The following is a 17,378-nucleotide window of genomic DNA, read 5'->3' on the forward strand; positions in this document are numbered from 1 at the left end:
GCAGCTGTAACGCAGGGCTCAGACATTGGCTGAGGGACAGGTCCCAGAGCACTGGCTGTAGGGGAACCACTGAGGGCCAAAATAATTTTTCCAAAACAAGGAAAGAACAGCTAGGGCTCATCATTTAAAAAACTCTCATTTGATCTCCTGGAGTCCTGTTGCAGCCTTGCTGTCTGGCCAGGGGCTGTGCTCACCCAGGTTTGCTGGAGCTGTTAGTGGAGCTGTGCTGCTTCTGGATAGGTGTGAGCAGGGGAACAGACCCTGGGAAGCAAGTAATGCAGACAGCAGCAGCCAGATCTGTGGAGCCCCTCAGCTACCACAGCTTTATTCTGCTTCCAAAATACTGCAAGAAATAAATGATAGGGCATTCGCCCGGATCCTACCAGAAGACAAGTCATTGTCTTTTAGTCTGACAGTCAATTTGACTGGATGTTTAAAGGGGCAGAGCAGCTTCTTCCATGCTGTGTGCAAAGGGGAAATGACAAAGCAAGTTGCTAACATGGGAACTGGGGGGGATTAGGGAGGCTGCATGAAATAGTTCTGGTCTTTCATGCAAAAATTGTAGAAAAAAAAGACAGAATAATAACTTGCTGGGAGATAGTTATTAAGCCAGAGCTCTGGCTAATAAAGCACGTATGGAAGAGGGAGATATTCAAAACAGTGGTTAGAAGAGAGGCTGGCAGATGTCCTGATGTTTGTCACAGGTTATTTGTGTGCCCCAGTCCGTGTTCCCCTTCAGTTCTCACAAGGAAGTTGGGGGGCACTGCACATATTCTGGGGCTCCACAGCAGTTTCTATAGTGGGGTCATGTAGCAAGGTCTTCTACAAAATGCAGCTGAGAGCTTGCCACTGATGCTACATACCTATGAATCATAACCCTAGTAACCCCAGCATTTTTTCATATTGGCTTTGTCCAGCTGATTGACCCTGGCTAAGTGTACAGCCCTGGCAGATCAGGTTTCAGTTCATCTGCACCAATATTAATAATTTACTGTGTTAGCAGTTGCCACATTTGTCTATCAGTGGACCAAGCATATTAGTATTTGGGTGGAATTGTTGGCAAATACCTGTTGCATTTCTTCTTTGGGATTCCTCTCCTTCCCAGCAGCTCATCTCACAAAACTGACTTGCGAGGTATGGGAGAGAAAACTTGGTTGCAGGTAAGAGAAAACATACTCCTCTTTGAAGCTACCTGGGCACTGCACTGAAAGGTGCCTTTGTGGCTGGGGATGCTCCAAAGCTGCCAAGTGCTTCTAGGCTGTGACAACTTTCTAGGGTCGAGGGAATGCTGCTTCCATTTGTTTGTTTGTCAAGAAGTACCCTGCGCTACGGCACAGCCATATTGGGAAAATTCTCTGCAGCTGTGGTCTCAGTCCTTTTTCCTCTTCAGATTTTATCTGCCAACATCTTAAAATCATGTATTGCCCTTAACTCCTCTTGTTTTTTATTCTATATCTCTTTTGTCTTTCTTCTCTCTCCTCCAGTCTCTGCTCTGGAGGTCACACTGTAGCGCTCACCCTCCTCGCTGGAGGATGTCCAGTGTGAAATCATCCAGATATGGTGGTAGACCTGGGCTAGAGCATACTTGGTGGTTGCATGGCTCCTGTCCAGTACACTGGACAATTTATGCCATCAGCTCATTCGGGCTGTTGTCCAGTGAAATCAAACTGAATTACGGCATTCCCGGCAGCCTTGTTCAATACTCTGTGGGCACAGATGAGCTTCTAGAAGTTTGTACTTCATCCTGATGGGGCAGAAATCAATCCTTCTTGTTTCAAAAGTAAACAACTCGTAAAAAAACCCCAAGGGCATATGCATATTCTCACTCTAGAAAATTATGGCAAATGTTTGGAAGAAAAATTGCGTCACTGAGTTTTGGCTTTATGATTAATGTGATGGGTGCCTGACAGAGAGCCCCCAATTCATCAAGTCTATATTCTACCTGTCTGCTGCCTTGACAGTACCAAATTTATCTAATTATGTGAACGTTGCACGGCAAATTAAGTGCAGTCTCATTTGTTGCTAACTATGGGGTCTTATTATCTGCCTGCTGTATTATGTCAAAGGTTTGTTTCCTGATTGCTCGATGTGACCTGGCAGTGCATTCCCCTTCATCACTGTTTGCATTCGGCCTAATGAGAGCATACGTTATTTTATCTCAACTGGAGAGAACTCATCTGCAAGGCTCTCTTGAGCAGAACCACCTGTGGGACCCTTTGCTTGGGAACACAGATGGGAATGTGAAAAACTTGAGTAAAAAAGGACCCCCTGTGCCAAGATGGGCCTGAAAGACTTGCTGTGTTTCTCCTCAGTATTGTCATTCCTGGTGTCTCAGTGATTTTCTTGTTAAGCAGCATGACAAATAATTTTCAGGACATGAGTCTTCTTCTAAACCACTGAGGATTTATTACATATGTCCAGAAGCAGATTATGTTGGGGTTTCCTTGAATTCTACTTTTAGAGAATTGTTTTGGTGTTTCTCCAGTCATTAGGACAACCCACTTTTCTGTACAACCACTGTTGGTTTTACTTGTTTGGTGGTGAATTTTTTAGACATCTTTAATATTTGGACTTTTTTTTTTCTTGGCATGAACAATAATTTGACAGAATTGTGGTGCTTGCTTGGCTTGTCTAGAAAAATAAAGTGTCTCATTCAGATGATTGTCCTGGATTGCAATGTTAGTGTGCCTGTGGTAATATGGAGGATAGAGGGAGAGGCAGGATTGGAGTCCAGTGGACATCATAAAGAATGCAGTGCAGAATGGAGTGAGACTGAATATGGGATGAAATCTATTCCAAGAATGTAGAACTAGAGCAGAATGAATAGAAGAAATTGTATTGGTGCATAAAAATGGTATGAGCCAACATTTCCACAATATAACATTCATTTAACAGTAAGTAATACTACAATACTCAAAGGCTAAGAAAAGACAGAAAAATAAATTTGGAGGTTCTGCGTTATTCTGGAGATACTGGATCAAATTACAGAGCCACATACTCTTTCTTCTCTCTGATCCTCTCTTCCAGAGCACAGGATGGCCCAGGCTCTGTGGAAGAGCAGTGGTGGGTCTTACAAGCATTTTCTGCATGCAGCTTTTATTGATTTGTCAGAATTACACTCTTTGCTGCAGATTGTAGGTCAGCATTATTTGAGCAAAAGTCATCAGCCAGGTGTGTGCAGGCTCAAAGCTGAACCAGAGAAATTTCACTTCCTAAGTTAGTACAGGTCCTTTTCTAACAAAAGGGGTGTTTTGTATTTTAGTGAACTTCTTCACAAAAACCTAATGCACTGGGGCCTGGTCTCTGCTTTAAGCTAAGGGGACAGCATCAGCTTTGCAAGACCAAGCCCTTGACTAAAGAGGAAAGTTGCTGGCAGATATGGAAGGTGATTACATGCTTACCTGTGTTTTATTATTATTATTTTTTAAATCACAACAAAAATAACTAAAAACTCCTTAGCTCAGCTTAAAAGTCCCTGCCAATGCAGGAGCCTTTGGGGCTAACCTGAGTAAACAGCATGCCTAGGCTTGACACAGCAAGAAGCTTTTTAACAGTAGCTCCTAAACTGTGGTTAAAACCCATCAGGCATTATGCACTGTAAAAAACAAAAGCAGCCTTGTTTTTCTACCAACATCCTGGTGGTGTTTTAGGATGCAGTTCTGACATTATTTATTAACAAAATATTGTGTTACTCTTCTGTGCAGACATAAAAATAGTAAAAACACCCCAAACCCTGCGCTGATAATCACAAATTCCATGGAATTCATTAGGATTGAATTATCCTAATTCATTAGGATTGAATTATCCCAAAGACCTAAACATAGAGATGACTCCATCTCCATGATCATGTGGAGTTGCCCTTATTTTCCCTCTGGTAGGGATTTTATCTCATTTAATCAAGGATATTCCTCCATTTCCCTGAAATCTTAATATATTATTGCAGATTTTTCCTGATATCCAGCCTACACTTTTTTTCTTTATCTGATTTTATTACCCCTCCCTGTTGAAGTTTGTTTCCTTTTTACTGTGTTAAAAATTACAGAATACTTTTTCAGGACCAGTTAAAATGTTCCTGAGCTGTTTATGCAGGGTGATTCACAGGCAGAGGAGTTGACTGTTAAACTTTTCATCATAAAAAAACTATGTCTCAAGTGTTTACAAATATGCCAAATTTAATGTCAAACCCAAGATTTTCCATGTTTAATATCTGTTCCAGTCTGGTTCTCTCTTTCCTTTGTTGTTTTTTGTGAGATTCAGCCAAGGGAGGCCAAGTGGGGTTAAGGGAAAATATGTTGTTTAGCCATACAAAAAATAATCATCATCATCTTATAACTGCTTTTAGAAACACCAGTGTCTCTTGCTTTAGAGCTGGAATTTTTTATTGTCACAGATGTGCCTTTTGCTGTTCCCATTCTACAAAAACACACACAAAGTCCCATCAATTTTGCCAGATAGGAATCCTTTGAAAGGTCTTGCTTCCAATACATTCATTGAAGGGATGTCAGAGTTTTGCAGTGAAATTTTCCGACTGCCCTGTGGCCCTGACCACGCTTCAGCTGAGCCTTGCCAGGGCTTACCTGATGGTGCTCCCCGTTCCCTGCTGAGGCCTCTCTGCCATCCCTTCCATCCAGGGGCATTCCTGACTCTGTGGAAGAGAGGAGTTTGCAGAGAGTGCTCTGGAAGCTGCCTTTGTGCAGTATGAGGTGTGCATAGAGTGCCTTGGGTTACCCTCCGCGGGGCACCAATGCCCAGGGCTGCGGCTGGGTTTGGTCATTCCTGCAGCAAGGATGCCTCTCAGCTGAGCCACTGAACGTACATACCAATAAAACCTCTGTGTTTTCATATTTACTTTGCTACTGGAGTAGAAAATCTTTGGCAGGTCATGATTGATGGTACTGTGCTGCTTAGGAGACAGAGCGAGCTCCCTCCGGAGTCAAAGCAAACAGCTGCTCAGAGAGGCCTTCTTACGTGTTTTGCAAAGTTTTACAACTTTCACCAAATAGATACATTGCTCATTTGGGAAACAGGTTTGGGGGCTCCCACATCCAATTTATTCTGTCCCCTTCTTTCCCACATGCTTCTTTCATTTATTTAAGAAAATCAGAATGTGTAAGTTTTCAATGGTTTGCAGGGTCTGGTCCCCTCCAGAAGGCTGGTTCAAACCTCTCCGTGATCTGTAATTAGCAGGAGTCTGATGCTTTGAGGTGGCTCTTTGGTAACCTACAGGAGGTGATTTGGGGGACTGTCAGTTCCAAGATTAATACTTGATGGTCACTTGATCTCCATCTCCAGGAGACCACAGATGAAATACTAGGCTTCGGCTGTCATGTTCTGGGAGCTGGAAAAATTACTTTAATTCTATCTGTGCTTTATTTTCCTCATCTCGAAAATGCTGTCAGAGTAATACTCATCCTTTTGATATCTGAGAGCTATGAAAAAGATTCCTTTGGCTTCCAAGATTGGTCTTGTAGCCATTTTCAGGCACCAGGGAAGAGGTACACAGCGCTACCTGCCTGTGCAGAAACTGAGAACCTACGTGCCTAACTTCTGGCCTCAGTGGGAGGACAGGCTGATCAGGTCTTTGGGGAATGGGGAAGGCGTAATCCAAAACACTGATCAGGGCTAGTATGTTTCTGGAGGCTTTTCCTGTCTTATAAACTGTTCTGCAAAAAACCAAACCAAAACACAAACAGACAAATAAACAAACAAAGCCAAAACCAAACCAATGCAATACAAACCCCCACAGCTTTCTCTTTTGAATCTTTTTTAAATTGTTCAAGCATATTCCATTATGAGAGAGATTTACACATCTGTGCTGTTCTTTAAATTCAAGATAGTTTTGTCATGTGCATTTAGTTAAATAGCCTTCAGAGTACTTTGAGTAACTGAAACCTGAAGTCCAGGCAGACCTGAAGGGGAGTGGTTTCAGATTCACTAAACTATGCAATGAAATGCAGATTGGGCTTGGAAATGTGTGGGCTGGATCTCCAGTTGCTGAATGCTGTGACATGAGGCTGGAGTGAGGGGCTTGGGTGAGCTCAGATGGAGCTGTGCCTATTCACATTTAGCGAAGATCTGGGCCACCGAGTTGCTGGTGCTGTGAAAAACTGCACCTCTAATTTAGCCTAATCACTGCCAGAAGTTTAAAAATGGCTAAGAGGTTTTAGTACTGAGAACAAAAGCATGATCTTTGAGGTCTTTTATGTAAACCTCTGGCATGTGTTCATTTAATATGATGTCACTCTGTAATCCACCATTGCTTTTAAATGTCATTCGCAGAGCTTCATGTCAGCGAGTCTTAAGTGATAATCCCTTTGCTTACCTCACTTTATAGTAGATTAAAAGTGACTTCATGCCTCCACCTTATCCGCTGTTAAGCCTGTGCTTTAGGAAAAAATTATTTGAACTTTCTTTTCCTGCTGCTTTCTAAAGAGTTTCTAAACAGAGGGTGTGTGTCTTTCAGAAGCTATCTCAATGGGATTGCCCATTCTCCACTGCTTTCAGCATCTGTGGAAATGGATAAATGTTTCGGTGCCAACTTCCTGCCCTTTTAAACTCCAGTGTTCTGAATTTGTTTCTCAAGTTTTCTCTCAGCTAAATGGGGAGCACTGCCCTTCCTGGCCTCTTCTTTTTCTTAATCCTAAATAAATCACCTCTCTAGATGGTATTTCGCCTCTCACCAGCTTCTTGCAGTCATAAAGACAAGAGATGCTAAGACTTGTTGCAGTGTTCTCCTCCTTTGTAGCACTTTCTCTTGTACGGCACAAGGGTCTGTGGGCTCCCCCTTGTATCTCCTGGTCTTGTATCTCTGGGTTGAACTTTTACTCTATCCCGTAGCAAATCCTTTCTCAGTATTTAAAGCTCTCCATGCAGTTCACCTTTCTGGTCCACCGTCCTTTTTTTCTCTCCCTGAATTTCACCCTCCTGCTGCTAGCACACCTCCTTGTGCAACACGTCCCTCCAGATATTTGCTGCATGTTGTCATATCCTCCCTTCTCTAATGAACTGGCCAGGCTGCAGCCTGCAGCATATAGTCAAATATCAATCCACTCAGCCTCCTCATTTTCACTGTGTTTCTCTGAAATCCTTCCAGTGTGTGTGAAGATAAATGGACAAAATGCATCCATCCCACTGGCTTGTGGAATGAAGCCTGCGGCACATCACTTTTCAGGTGCTGGTTAATCTGGATTCCCAGCTACCAGTGGCCATGGGGAGCAAATTACACAGGGTGCTGAGAGATAAAAACTAATGGCAGGAACGCTGGCTTGTGATGTTGGCTGGAAGAAAAATGTAGGATTTTTAATGTCCATACAGAGCGGAAATTTTCAAATCTCATCCAAAAGTTCCCCCCACGCAGCAAAGAGCAGGGAAGTCAATTTACCCTGGATGGATGAAGGACTGAGTCAATTCTGCTGGGATTAGAACATGTGGTTCGAGGGATCCTAGGTATTTTGGGTCTGATTCTTGGACCACCCAGATGGCTGGGGGGAAACTTAAAAGAAAAATAGCATAGTGAAAAGGACCCTATTTGGCAGAAGTGTGGATCTGGATACCCTGCGTGCAGCTGACACCTTGCAGACACATCGGCACAAATCAAAGAGACTGCAGAACTGGGTGCTGTTACCCTGGCAAATCTCAGACCTGCACATCCCTCCCGTGGGAGTGCATGTGTTTTAGCGGGCTTTCTAGAGCCCTGGCTCTGACACTAAACCACATAAGTATGTTTTTCTTCTGTGTGCCAGACCATTTTGAGAATTTGTGATTTTACACAATTTTCTGCCTTGGAGACTCTTGATTCCTGTTCTTTTATGTTTCACCATTGATATTAAATAGACAGCTAACAGCTAAAATTTAGAGCATTTCTCAAGGGTCAAACTTTTAAAAGTACTTGTGTTATTTCAGATCATAAATCCCAGTGTACTGGGTCTGGCTAATAGCATTTGAAAGTGGGTGTTGTGGTTTTCAAAATAGTGTTGACTCTTAGGTCTGGCTTGTCAAGTGCTAGTAATGCAAAGGCTCAATGGGTTTTTCAAACAAGCTGGATCCTATTTAAGGTCAAACTACTCCAACCTCTGTTGAAAATCAGGACACTAAAGCCATCTGTAGTAAAGGAGTTAAGTACCCAAAAATTCATAAAGTGGCTGGAGTGGAGTTAAGAAACACAGACATGTTAATGATGTGGTTTGTGCATACTTGGAGCCCAGTGTGCATGCCCAGGCCATGCAGCTCCCTCAGGATCAATGGAGATGTTTTCTGCCCTGTCTCCTCTCTGTTGTAGAAGCATGCACATGGCAAATCTCATGGGAGGATGTGCTGTGGAAAAAACACATTCAAGGTTTAGATGATATCAGTTGGCCAGGCTCCACTTCAAGAGCAAGTTTACTGCATTCCCTGCTCTCACTTCATTGGCTTATGTGGGGCTGGGTTTTGATATAATCGATGGTGGTAGCTGATAGTGAACCAGGAGAATGTGAGTCTTTTGATGATTTTTTATAGCAGATACTTGTTGGAGGGGGCAGCGCCTTGGAGCATGGTAGGAGCTGTCCTTTTTCACCCCCTGGGCAGTAGAAGGACCTGTATCGTGGTTTCCTTGCTGCTGAGCTCATGCTGTTAGATTAAATGTGAGAATTAGGCTCCACCCCTGCGTTCTGCCCTTTCTCTGGTTGCAGTGGTGTGCCAGTGTTTCTTTTGCACGGTGGAGCCTCCTGCACAGCTCATCTTATCTCTCTCTTACAACCTCTCCCTACTCTGCACACGTGAGCCAAAGTCACTTATATAACAGCACCTAGGTACAGCCAGGCAAGACTGAAAAAATGTGTTGGGGCTGTATAAAATGCAGTCACTGTATAAAATTCAGGCTGTATAAAATTCAGCTTTTTGAGTTTTAGTCTCTCAGGGAAATAAAAATGCGTTCTTAAATCCAGTAAGGGCCTTTGAGATATTTTCCTTTTGATCCTGTGAAAGCATCCTGGAGAAGAATTTGTCTTATTCCTTCTCTCGCCCCTTCAAAAGAGACTTTCCTAGTTTGGTTATGGAGCTACTTCCATGGCTTCTGATTTGCAAACCAGCTGCTGGACATGGTACCTGCTGATTGAATGCTTCATCTGAAAGCCTCTTAAGATCCCACAGAGCAACCACACATCCCAAAGTACCACTGGTAGGGAAGTCGACGAGAGTGTGGTTAATACATTAAAAATAGGAAAGTTTCAAGCTTACAGCTGCATTAGGGTGATGTTCTTACATGCACATACGTGAAGGCTATTTGTCTTCACTGTGAGATAAAACACTTGATTTCATAGGCTGTCTTTCATTCTCACTCAAGTGAAGTAGGATGTTTTACAAGAGAAAACTGCATTGTAGATGACAGAAAGCAGAGTGTAGAATGATAGGGAGGTGAAGGAATTAATGCATTCAGTCATCAAATCAGTAAATTAAAGGAAGATCAATCTAATGAGGACTAGCAAGAAGGAGAAGATTTGTAGAAGATACTTGAAAAGTATCTTCTTGAAGAGTATCATCTAAAAGATGAGTTGGTAATGCAGAGGGTCACACAGAAAGTGCTCTGGGCTAAAGAACTGTTTTTAAGCCTCTTCCTATTCAGGAGAATGTGTGAGTGTATGCTTAATTAGAAATGCCTGTTTAGGTCTGATGACTTCAGAGAAACTTTAATGAATATTCATTCACGTGCTGTCCTGAGGAGAGTGCTCTTCTGAAGATACCACAGAATAGAAATGTTTACTGAATTCTGTTTGTGTATTTGTGCTCTAAAATTAATTCACATTAGTAATTTTTCTTGTGTCGATATGAACTTGGCTGTTGACTTCAGACCTCTTACAGCAGTGGATTATTTGCTGGTATTCTCATGAAAGACTTCAGTTATGATTCTTTAGATGAGTTTTGCAAAGTATAAGTCCACATTTAATGAAGAGGGACTCTAGAGCTATGGTGGTTACTTCCACACAGCGTTGCTGTGACTCCAGCATCATCACAGAGGTCCCAAAAGTGGTGTCAAACAGGCCAGTTTTGAGGAGTCCCGCCATGTTACCGTGCAGACAAAATATCCCAGTGTCAGCTTCCTATGATGACCAAATTTTCAAGGAATTACCAGTGTTTGAGGTGCTGCTTTGTGTAACTGATAACTACTCAGGTCAGACTGTGTTGGTGCTCAAGGAGCCAATGACATTTTCAGTTCCTCTGGCCTCTGAAATGAGGCCTTTGCTGCTGTTTTACCCTGATTACAAGGCACACATTCTGTGATGACATCTTATGGGGATCAAGGTACAGCATGAGAGTTGGTGTATTATAGGGATCAGGTCAAGGTGAATAATTCTATTTTCTATAGACCAGCTAAAAGGATTTTGCAGTTGGTTCCCAGGAGTGAAATCATATAGAAGTGATTTCTATTTTTCTCTTTTTTTCCTAGTCCTCCAGCCCAACTGATTCTCTGTTAGAAGTATTGCTAGGAAGTGATGGACAGTGAAGTATCTGCAAAGTTTTATCCAGTATATTTTGAATATTCAATAGTTACAACCTGTTTGTATATTGTTTCCAATAGAAGTCTCTAAACAGAAAAATAGTCATATGAAACCAGTTTCAGCAGACCCCAAACCACTTTATTCACTTGACAAAATAGTAGACTTCCAAAGTCAAATAGATTTCTAGCCATCTTTGGAAAAGAAATTGTACACAAACACATAACCCAACCACTTTTCAGGCTAGGTCAGAGAAACTCAAATCCTTGCCCAGGACATGAGATGTAAGAGACTTAAATGGAATTGAGCCAGCTTAGATATTTTAGAAGCCATGTCTTTTAAGGGTTCCAGAGGATCTTTACAGAGGACAAATACTGGACTTGGAGGCTTTAGTGGCTAGCAATGAAAACCACTTCATATTCCTCACCAGAGCAGCATCACATGGCCTTGTCTAGTGAATCGACGGAAAGGCATTCTCCCACCAACACCACTTCCTCCACGTCCTGGGGACTGTCTGCTCAAGGCTTGGCTAGGTCTTGACCTCTCTTGGCATGCGAGATCTAAACCTGGTATGATTCCAGACTTCCCTCAGCCGCGTCTGGTTTGAATCCTGTCAGTGCCTGGATGAGTGTTACCACAAGAATAAGAATCTCTTCAAAGAGTTGTTTGTTTGTTGTTTGTTTAAGAGATGACTTGTGCCAAATGTGAAGAAGGTAGGAGCTCTGTGAGCTGTAACTTCTTTCCCTTCAAGTCCTGATGTACTGCTGGAGCTTAGGATTCTGTCAACCTGGTTTCTTCCTTGCTTGATCCCTGCAGAGCAGGGTTTGCATTTCTGGTGAATTATGTGACAGTTTCTGATAAGGATGGATGGTGAGCAGAGACTTGGGTTTGATTTCTGTGCACATGTCACATTGCTTCAGGTATGTCACTCTGGTGCAGCATATTGGGTGAGTGACCCTTCTCAGGGTGACTCAGTGAGTAAATGGCACAAATTGAGGGACAGAAGATTCCATAAGGTGCCTTGTGCTGAAGAGCAGCAGATTGTGCTCCCTGCCAAAGTCTTGCAGTGGAAGCAGTGGTTTCCTATCCCTTCGCTTGGTTTTTGACTATGTTGCCAAACTGGACTTTTTCCAGGATCTGGTTTCTGTGATTGACTTCATTACTTTGTGTTCCATAAACCCAGCCCTTCCAGCTGTGTGTTCATTGGTGCTTTTCTCCCAGGCAGGGCAATTTTGTGGTTCACATATTCACCAGCAAATTTGCTGCAATCTATGAACTTGTAGTGCAGTAAGGATTTGTGTGTGCACATAGGGTGTGTGTGGTGTCTTCCTTGCTTAGCAGTGTAAGGTCTCAGTCTAGTCTCCTCCTCCTGTTACCATCCTCACTGGGTGAAAGCTGGGCTGAAAGTAATCTCCTGGCCTACAGTACACCATGGTCTGCACTCCCCAATCACATTTGAGATTCAATTGAAAGAGCCAGTGGTGTCCTGGAGGAAAACTTTGATTAAAATGAAATTGTAGACTTTTAGAAGCTGTTCTTGAAGGCTGAAGGTAGAAGGTGGACATGCAGCCCAGCAATCTGGCTTCTTGGGAGGTGTTAGAAGAGCTTGACAAATATGCCTGTAAAAATCCATGTCTACAGTACCACAAGCTGCATTTGTTATTAATTTTTGACTTGTCAAACTTTTGGCCTCATTCACTGAACAGGAGAATGTGAGACCTTTCATGTGGGAATTTGTAATTAAAGGTTTATCTCCTACCAATAGGTCCTTGTAACTTCCTGCACTTGCTCTGTCCCTCAGATACTCTATGACTGACCTTAGAACATGGTCTGTGCATTCTTGTACCTTTTATTCCATTGGCTTCTGTAGTAGGCGTGAATGGTTGTATTAATCCTTATGGTTTTCATGAATGCTAAACATGTACTGCATGCTGGGTAAGAGTAATTATATTGCCATTAGATTATGAGCAGCCTTCCTGTACTGTGATGTGACATGCACAAATAGAATTGTGAATATTGGCAGTTCAGATCCAGATACTTGAATTTCCTTGGTTTCTACTAATACTTTCGATTATTTAAACAATAAAATATTTTTTAAATCAACATTACTTTCACCTGTTACATCCTTTGCTTATTTAAACAAATCAATCAGCTGATTCAAGTAAATAAAAAAACCCAAAACATGCGAAGTTCTATTTTAAAACTAAACTGCAAGATAGGAGAATTTCTTATCAAAATCCTGTCTACAGCCTTTTCCTACAATGAAGGTATGTAAGAGCTTATACCCCACTGAAACCAACTTGGGCTGCAAGTGATACTTGATGGTGCAAAAAGATGACTGATGGGACTTTCAAAAGCCTCTACCACATGGAAAACCTCACAATTGGGATTTCAGCATAGCTTTGATTGCCAGGCTTGGTTTGTCTGCCACTGAGTTGTCTAAAGTGGGTAAAGAAATCCACTGCACCTGAGCAGTTCTGATTTCTCATTTCTAGACCGCAGTACAATGGCCCTGTGTTTGCCTTTTCCAAAACCAGAGAGAAATGTTTAAATAACATTTTGTGCTGAATTATTAAAACTGATGCAAATGTTTTCATTAAAACTGGAGTATGTTTAATATCCCTTCTCTTGAATTTTAAATAGAACCAATACTTGGTGACTTAATTGCCCAGCAATATATATTTTTTAGATTTTTGCCTTATATTAATAAAATGAGTGTATTTACATAGTTCCAACCTAAGCACATCTCGTTTTACTGACTAATTGCTTCATTTAAAGGGCACACAATGTTAACACCTTTTGGCTTGCCTGAGACTTTACGTCATGCTACACGCTGAATCCCACAGTGAACTTTAGCCTATGCAAAAAAATAAATCATGTTTTCTATCTTTCTTGATAAAATGTTCCAAAGAACCCCTCCACAACTGGTGAGGGTCATTTTAAACTGTCCCCACGGCAGTGAGGTTGTGTTCAGAGTAGCTAGGTGACCCTCTCAGATAGAGCTGGGCTGCTGTTGTGGAAAGCAGTGGCTGTAACCTGTGAGTTGAGCGCCTGCACTTGCCCATGCAGCCATCTCTTCCTCAGCTCTGCAGCGTTTGAGTGTGCACAAACAGGGCTGGGGGTCTCATCCCTCTCACCACCTAACGCCACATGCACTGGTTTTTGGTGAGATGCAGGAAGGGTGATTTTTGAGGTTGTGGAGTGATGAAGATCCTTTCTGTTTCTGCCCCTGGATCAGCAGTACAGGAGGCACCAGAACTGTTAGTGTGAGGAGGATGTCTGGGGGCCTTTGCCAGCGCTGATGCTGCAAAAACCCTCCTGTTTTTCAGGCAGCACCCCAAACCCAGCTGCAGTTCCCTGGAAGGGGGAGCATAAAGAGTGGCTGTGCCTCTGCCATTGGAGCATTTAGGAGAGAATCAGTTTCAGCTACTTGGCACCAACCTGGTGCTTTTGGGAATTAGATGTTACATTCGAGGTCAGGTTGGCATAACTTAAGGGTCAACTGAGGACTGGAGGTACTGAACTTGCTGCTTCTACCCAGCTGAGCTTAGTGCCCAGTTTTAACCTGAGGTGAAGGAAGGTCTGGGGTGTCTAATATTGATGGGAGGCCCCATGCAGGCAGAGAGGCAGGTGAGAGCAGTGGCCAGGAGAAGGGAGGCCATGGCACAGCCCTAAGGACAGAAGCCACACTGGTGGGTGGTGGCATGGTGAGGAGCTGTCTGTACCCAGGCCCCCTCTCCTGGCAGGTTGGTGAGCACCAGACCCGCTGGGCACCAACACAACCACAGCAGATATGCAGGGCTGGGTTCTTTGGTCTGGATAGACCATGTGCATGTGTACATCATTCTCCAGCTGCAATGACAACGGCTCTTTGAAATGCTCTTCTGCATTTGCATTTACAAAAGCTGGATAAGCCTTTTTTAAAAAAAATCTGATAAGTAGCAGGCAATCGAATTAACCACTGTTGACTGTATTGCTGTCTCTTAACAAACTCCATCTGTATGGTCTTCCTTTGTAGACACAATTTTATAACTTAATTTCCCTACCAAAACATCAGTGTTTACTTAGTAAGAAATCTGTTCTTTGTCAGCTTAAAACAGTGATTTCTTTATTACCACTCTGCGCAAGGAATGACAGCACAGAGTTGGCACTGGAGCAAGTCTGGTTGAGTCTACAGCGTTGTAATGGAAACAGGGTGAACTGAGGGTCAAGTATAATGGGATTTGTATACAGAAATGTGTCTGCATAAGGAATAGCTGCATGAGATAAGAGAATCAAAGATGAGGCCCACAGGTCTCCCTTTGCATGGTGTTGGGAAGGAGGTATTGCTGTAGGTACACAGCAGACACAGGAGATGGGGTTACCTCTGCACCAGCACAGCAAAGCTCCCTAAATCACATGTGCCTGCTCCTGCACCAGCTGATGTTGGTGGGTGTAGGATGGATTGGTGCAGTCATCAAGGATTACTCTAAGAATGTTTTGTATGTAATTTTTACTGATTTTGGGAAGCATAGGGTCAGTGAGGGGTTTTCAAGCTATTACAGTTTGTGGCCTTCCTAAAAAATTTCTAGCAGAGTTGTTAAGCATAGTATCATGAATTTGGCCCGAATAACAAGAGATTTGCAGAGATTTTTTGCTGTCTTTCACAGCCCCTAAAGGAGTTTTTAGTGTTTCCCAAGGGTTTTGCAAACCACAGGTTGAAAAGCACTAATGTAAACTTTCAGCAGTAAACAGCTGGGGACCATCAGATCCCTATTCCTTCCCTGATAAATGTGTTATATTTTCCTACGCCGCTGAAAAACCAAAAGAATAAGAGGGCAGCTGTAGTCAATGACACCAATGGATCTGGGAGCAAATGAGTTTTGCAAGGAAGGTTCTTTGGGTGGTTACATGGCAGATGAGATATGAAACACCTCATGTTTTTTTTGCCATGAGATGATGATTTGGGGGGCAGGGGAAGCATCCTGGCTCCTTTGAAGTATGTTCAAGTTGTACAGTGCAGTGAGCAGAGCTGGGGTTTTACCACAGGGCTGGGCTTCTGTTTATTGCTTTTACTTTCTCCCGCCATAGAGCCTTTCTCAGTCTTACATTGCAGGCTAGAGCTGGTAGAGAAATGCCAGTTGTTTGTTGCAACAAATTAGTTTTGTTGCAATTGGAGAGACTCTGCTTTCTTGGAATTTTTTGTGCTCAGCTTTTCCTTATGAAAAATTAAACCCTAGTGGAATGCTGTCCAGATTTTAAAAAACCATTTATGTCTCATTCATGTTCATTTTCTTTCTAATGTTAAAAAAGCAAATAGAAATGGAAAAAAAAAGTGATAAGCTAAAAAGAAGAAATAAATGTTGAAGTGCTGATTTATTGTTAATTCTCTTATTTTGTGCAGAAAACTCCAGATACTTCAAGAGAAAAGCTTGTTTGGAATAAAAAGGGTTTATTCCCTACAGTCATATCAGTGAAAAACTTTTACCTAGTTCTGCTCTTCACCATGTAATTGCTTGCTTTTCAGCATCCTCGTTGCAAAGCAAAGGCTGGTTAGATCAGCCAGTCTGCTGGATCAGATCTTACATTACATCTTGAGCTCTTTGAGTGCCATTAGCATTTCCTTTTAGAAGTGAAGAAATATTGACAGTTTGGTAGGTTATCTCGCATTTTACTGCACGTTAGGGCACTTCAAAGTCTTTATGTAGTGATGGGAACTGTCATGAAGTAGATGTGAAAAGGGCCTTTGGTCCAACTAAACCTGTCAGCAAAAAGATTTAGGGCAGATGGTTATTATTAGAAATCAATGTATTTATTATATATTGTTCAGGAATATTTCCCTTTGGAGGTTACTGTGAGTACTGTTGCTGTTTAAAATGTGTCAAATGCCAGTAAAATTAATTCCTGCAGAAAACCCAGGGAGCCCCAACCAAAAGCTTTGTTATTATGGGAAGGCATGTCTCTTTACTCCTTTGTGCTGTGATGCACCAGAGGCAGGTAGACACACAGCACACCAGCAGAATGCCTGGCATGTGTCTGTGTGTGTGAGAGATGTATTTCTGCACAGCTATCACAATCACCTTTATGTACTGACAGAGCTCCTCTGTCTGCTGTGTCTGGAAAGGCTCTGTAGAGATCTGTGCTGTACCTGTTCCCATTTTGTTATATTCCCCTTTGTAAACTATGAGGTTTGGTTACTTCCAGTTAGTTACAGCAGCTTACTGCTGCTTAGGTCAAGTGTGTCATTTCTCTAAGGCTTGAACACCAATGGTTTTCTCCTGTACTTTAGTAAAGAGAAGCAGGATATTTCAGAGTTTTGTAATTAATTGGATGTACGTTTTCCTTCCTTAGTGGCTTGTTTAGCTATACGTTTTAAGTTATAGGACCTTGGATTATGGGAATAGGACATTCCCAACAGAAAAGGAGCATATTAGCAGAAACATTAATGCTGGAAGTCGTTGTCCTGGAACAAAGATTCATTTTCCATTCACCCCGTGATTTACAGCACATTCCAACCAAGTGATTTGGCTATGGTCTTCTGGCATAACATTGTTTGCCCTTTCCCTGACATTTTGCATATAAAGAAAAGTTATGAGCTTCTTCGGCATTCAAGGTACCAGGAAATGCAGGAGTCTTACCTAATTTGTTAACATGAAATTATAGATGTCAGACACAGACTCTGTTAGTTAACGTTGGTTAGAGTAATGCTGCAGCCAGTTGATTGTATTACAGTCATGATGAAGAGGAATGGTCTTTTTTTGCTTTTCTGGGATATGACAGGTATGGAGCCAAGGCAGATTTAAAGTGTAATGAATGAATAAGCATTTTTTGTGGGTTGTCTGACTCTTCCATGAGCCCTGTTGCTGTGGTGTTGCTGCCACTGTCTTTCTCTCTCCTCAATGGGTTAGTGCTGGCATAACATGGAAA

General features: G+C 42.4%; 1 protein-coding gene across 1 annotated transcript in view; it reads left to right on the forward strand.

The window, feature by feature from the left end:
* The window catches only part of GLI2 (GLI family zinc finger 2), a 187,534-nt gene that overhangs the window by 122,372 nt on the left and 47,784 nt on the right, over window positions 1–17,378 (forward strand). The gene's annotated exons all lie outside the window — the stretch shown is intronic.

The sequence above is a fragment of the Molothrus ater genome, chromosome 7 (genome assembly GCF_012460135.2).
Source record: "Molothrus ater isolate BHLD 08-10-18 breed brown headed cowbird chromosome 7, BPBGC_Mater_1.1, whole genome shotgun sequence".
NCBI classification, from domain to species: domain Eukaryota; kingdom Metazoa; phylum Chordata; class Aves; order Passeriformes; family Icteridae; genus Molothrus; species Molothrus ater.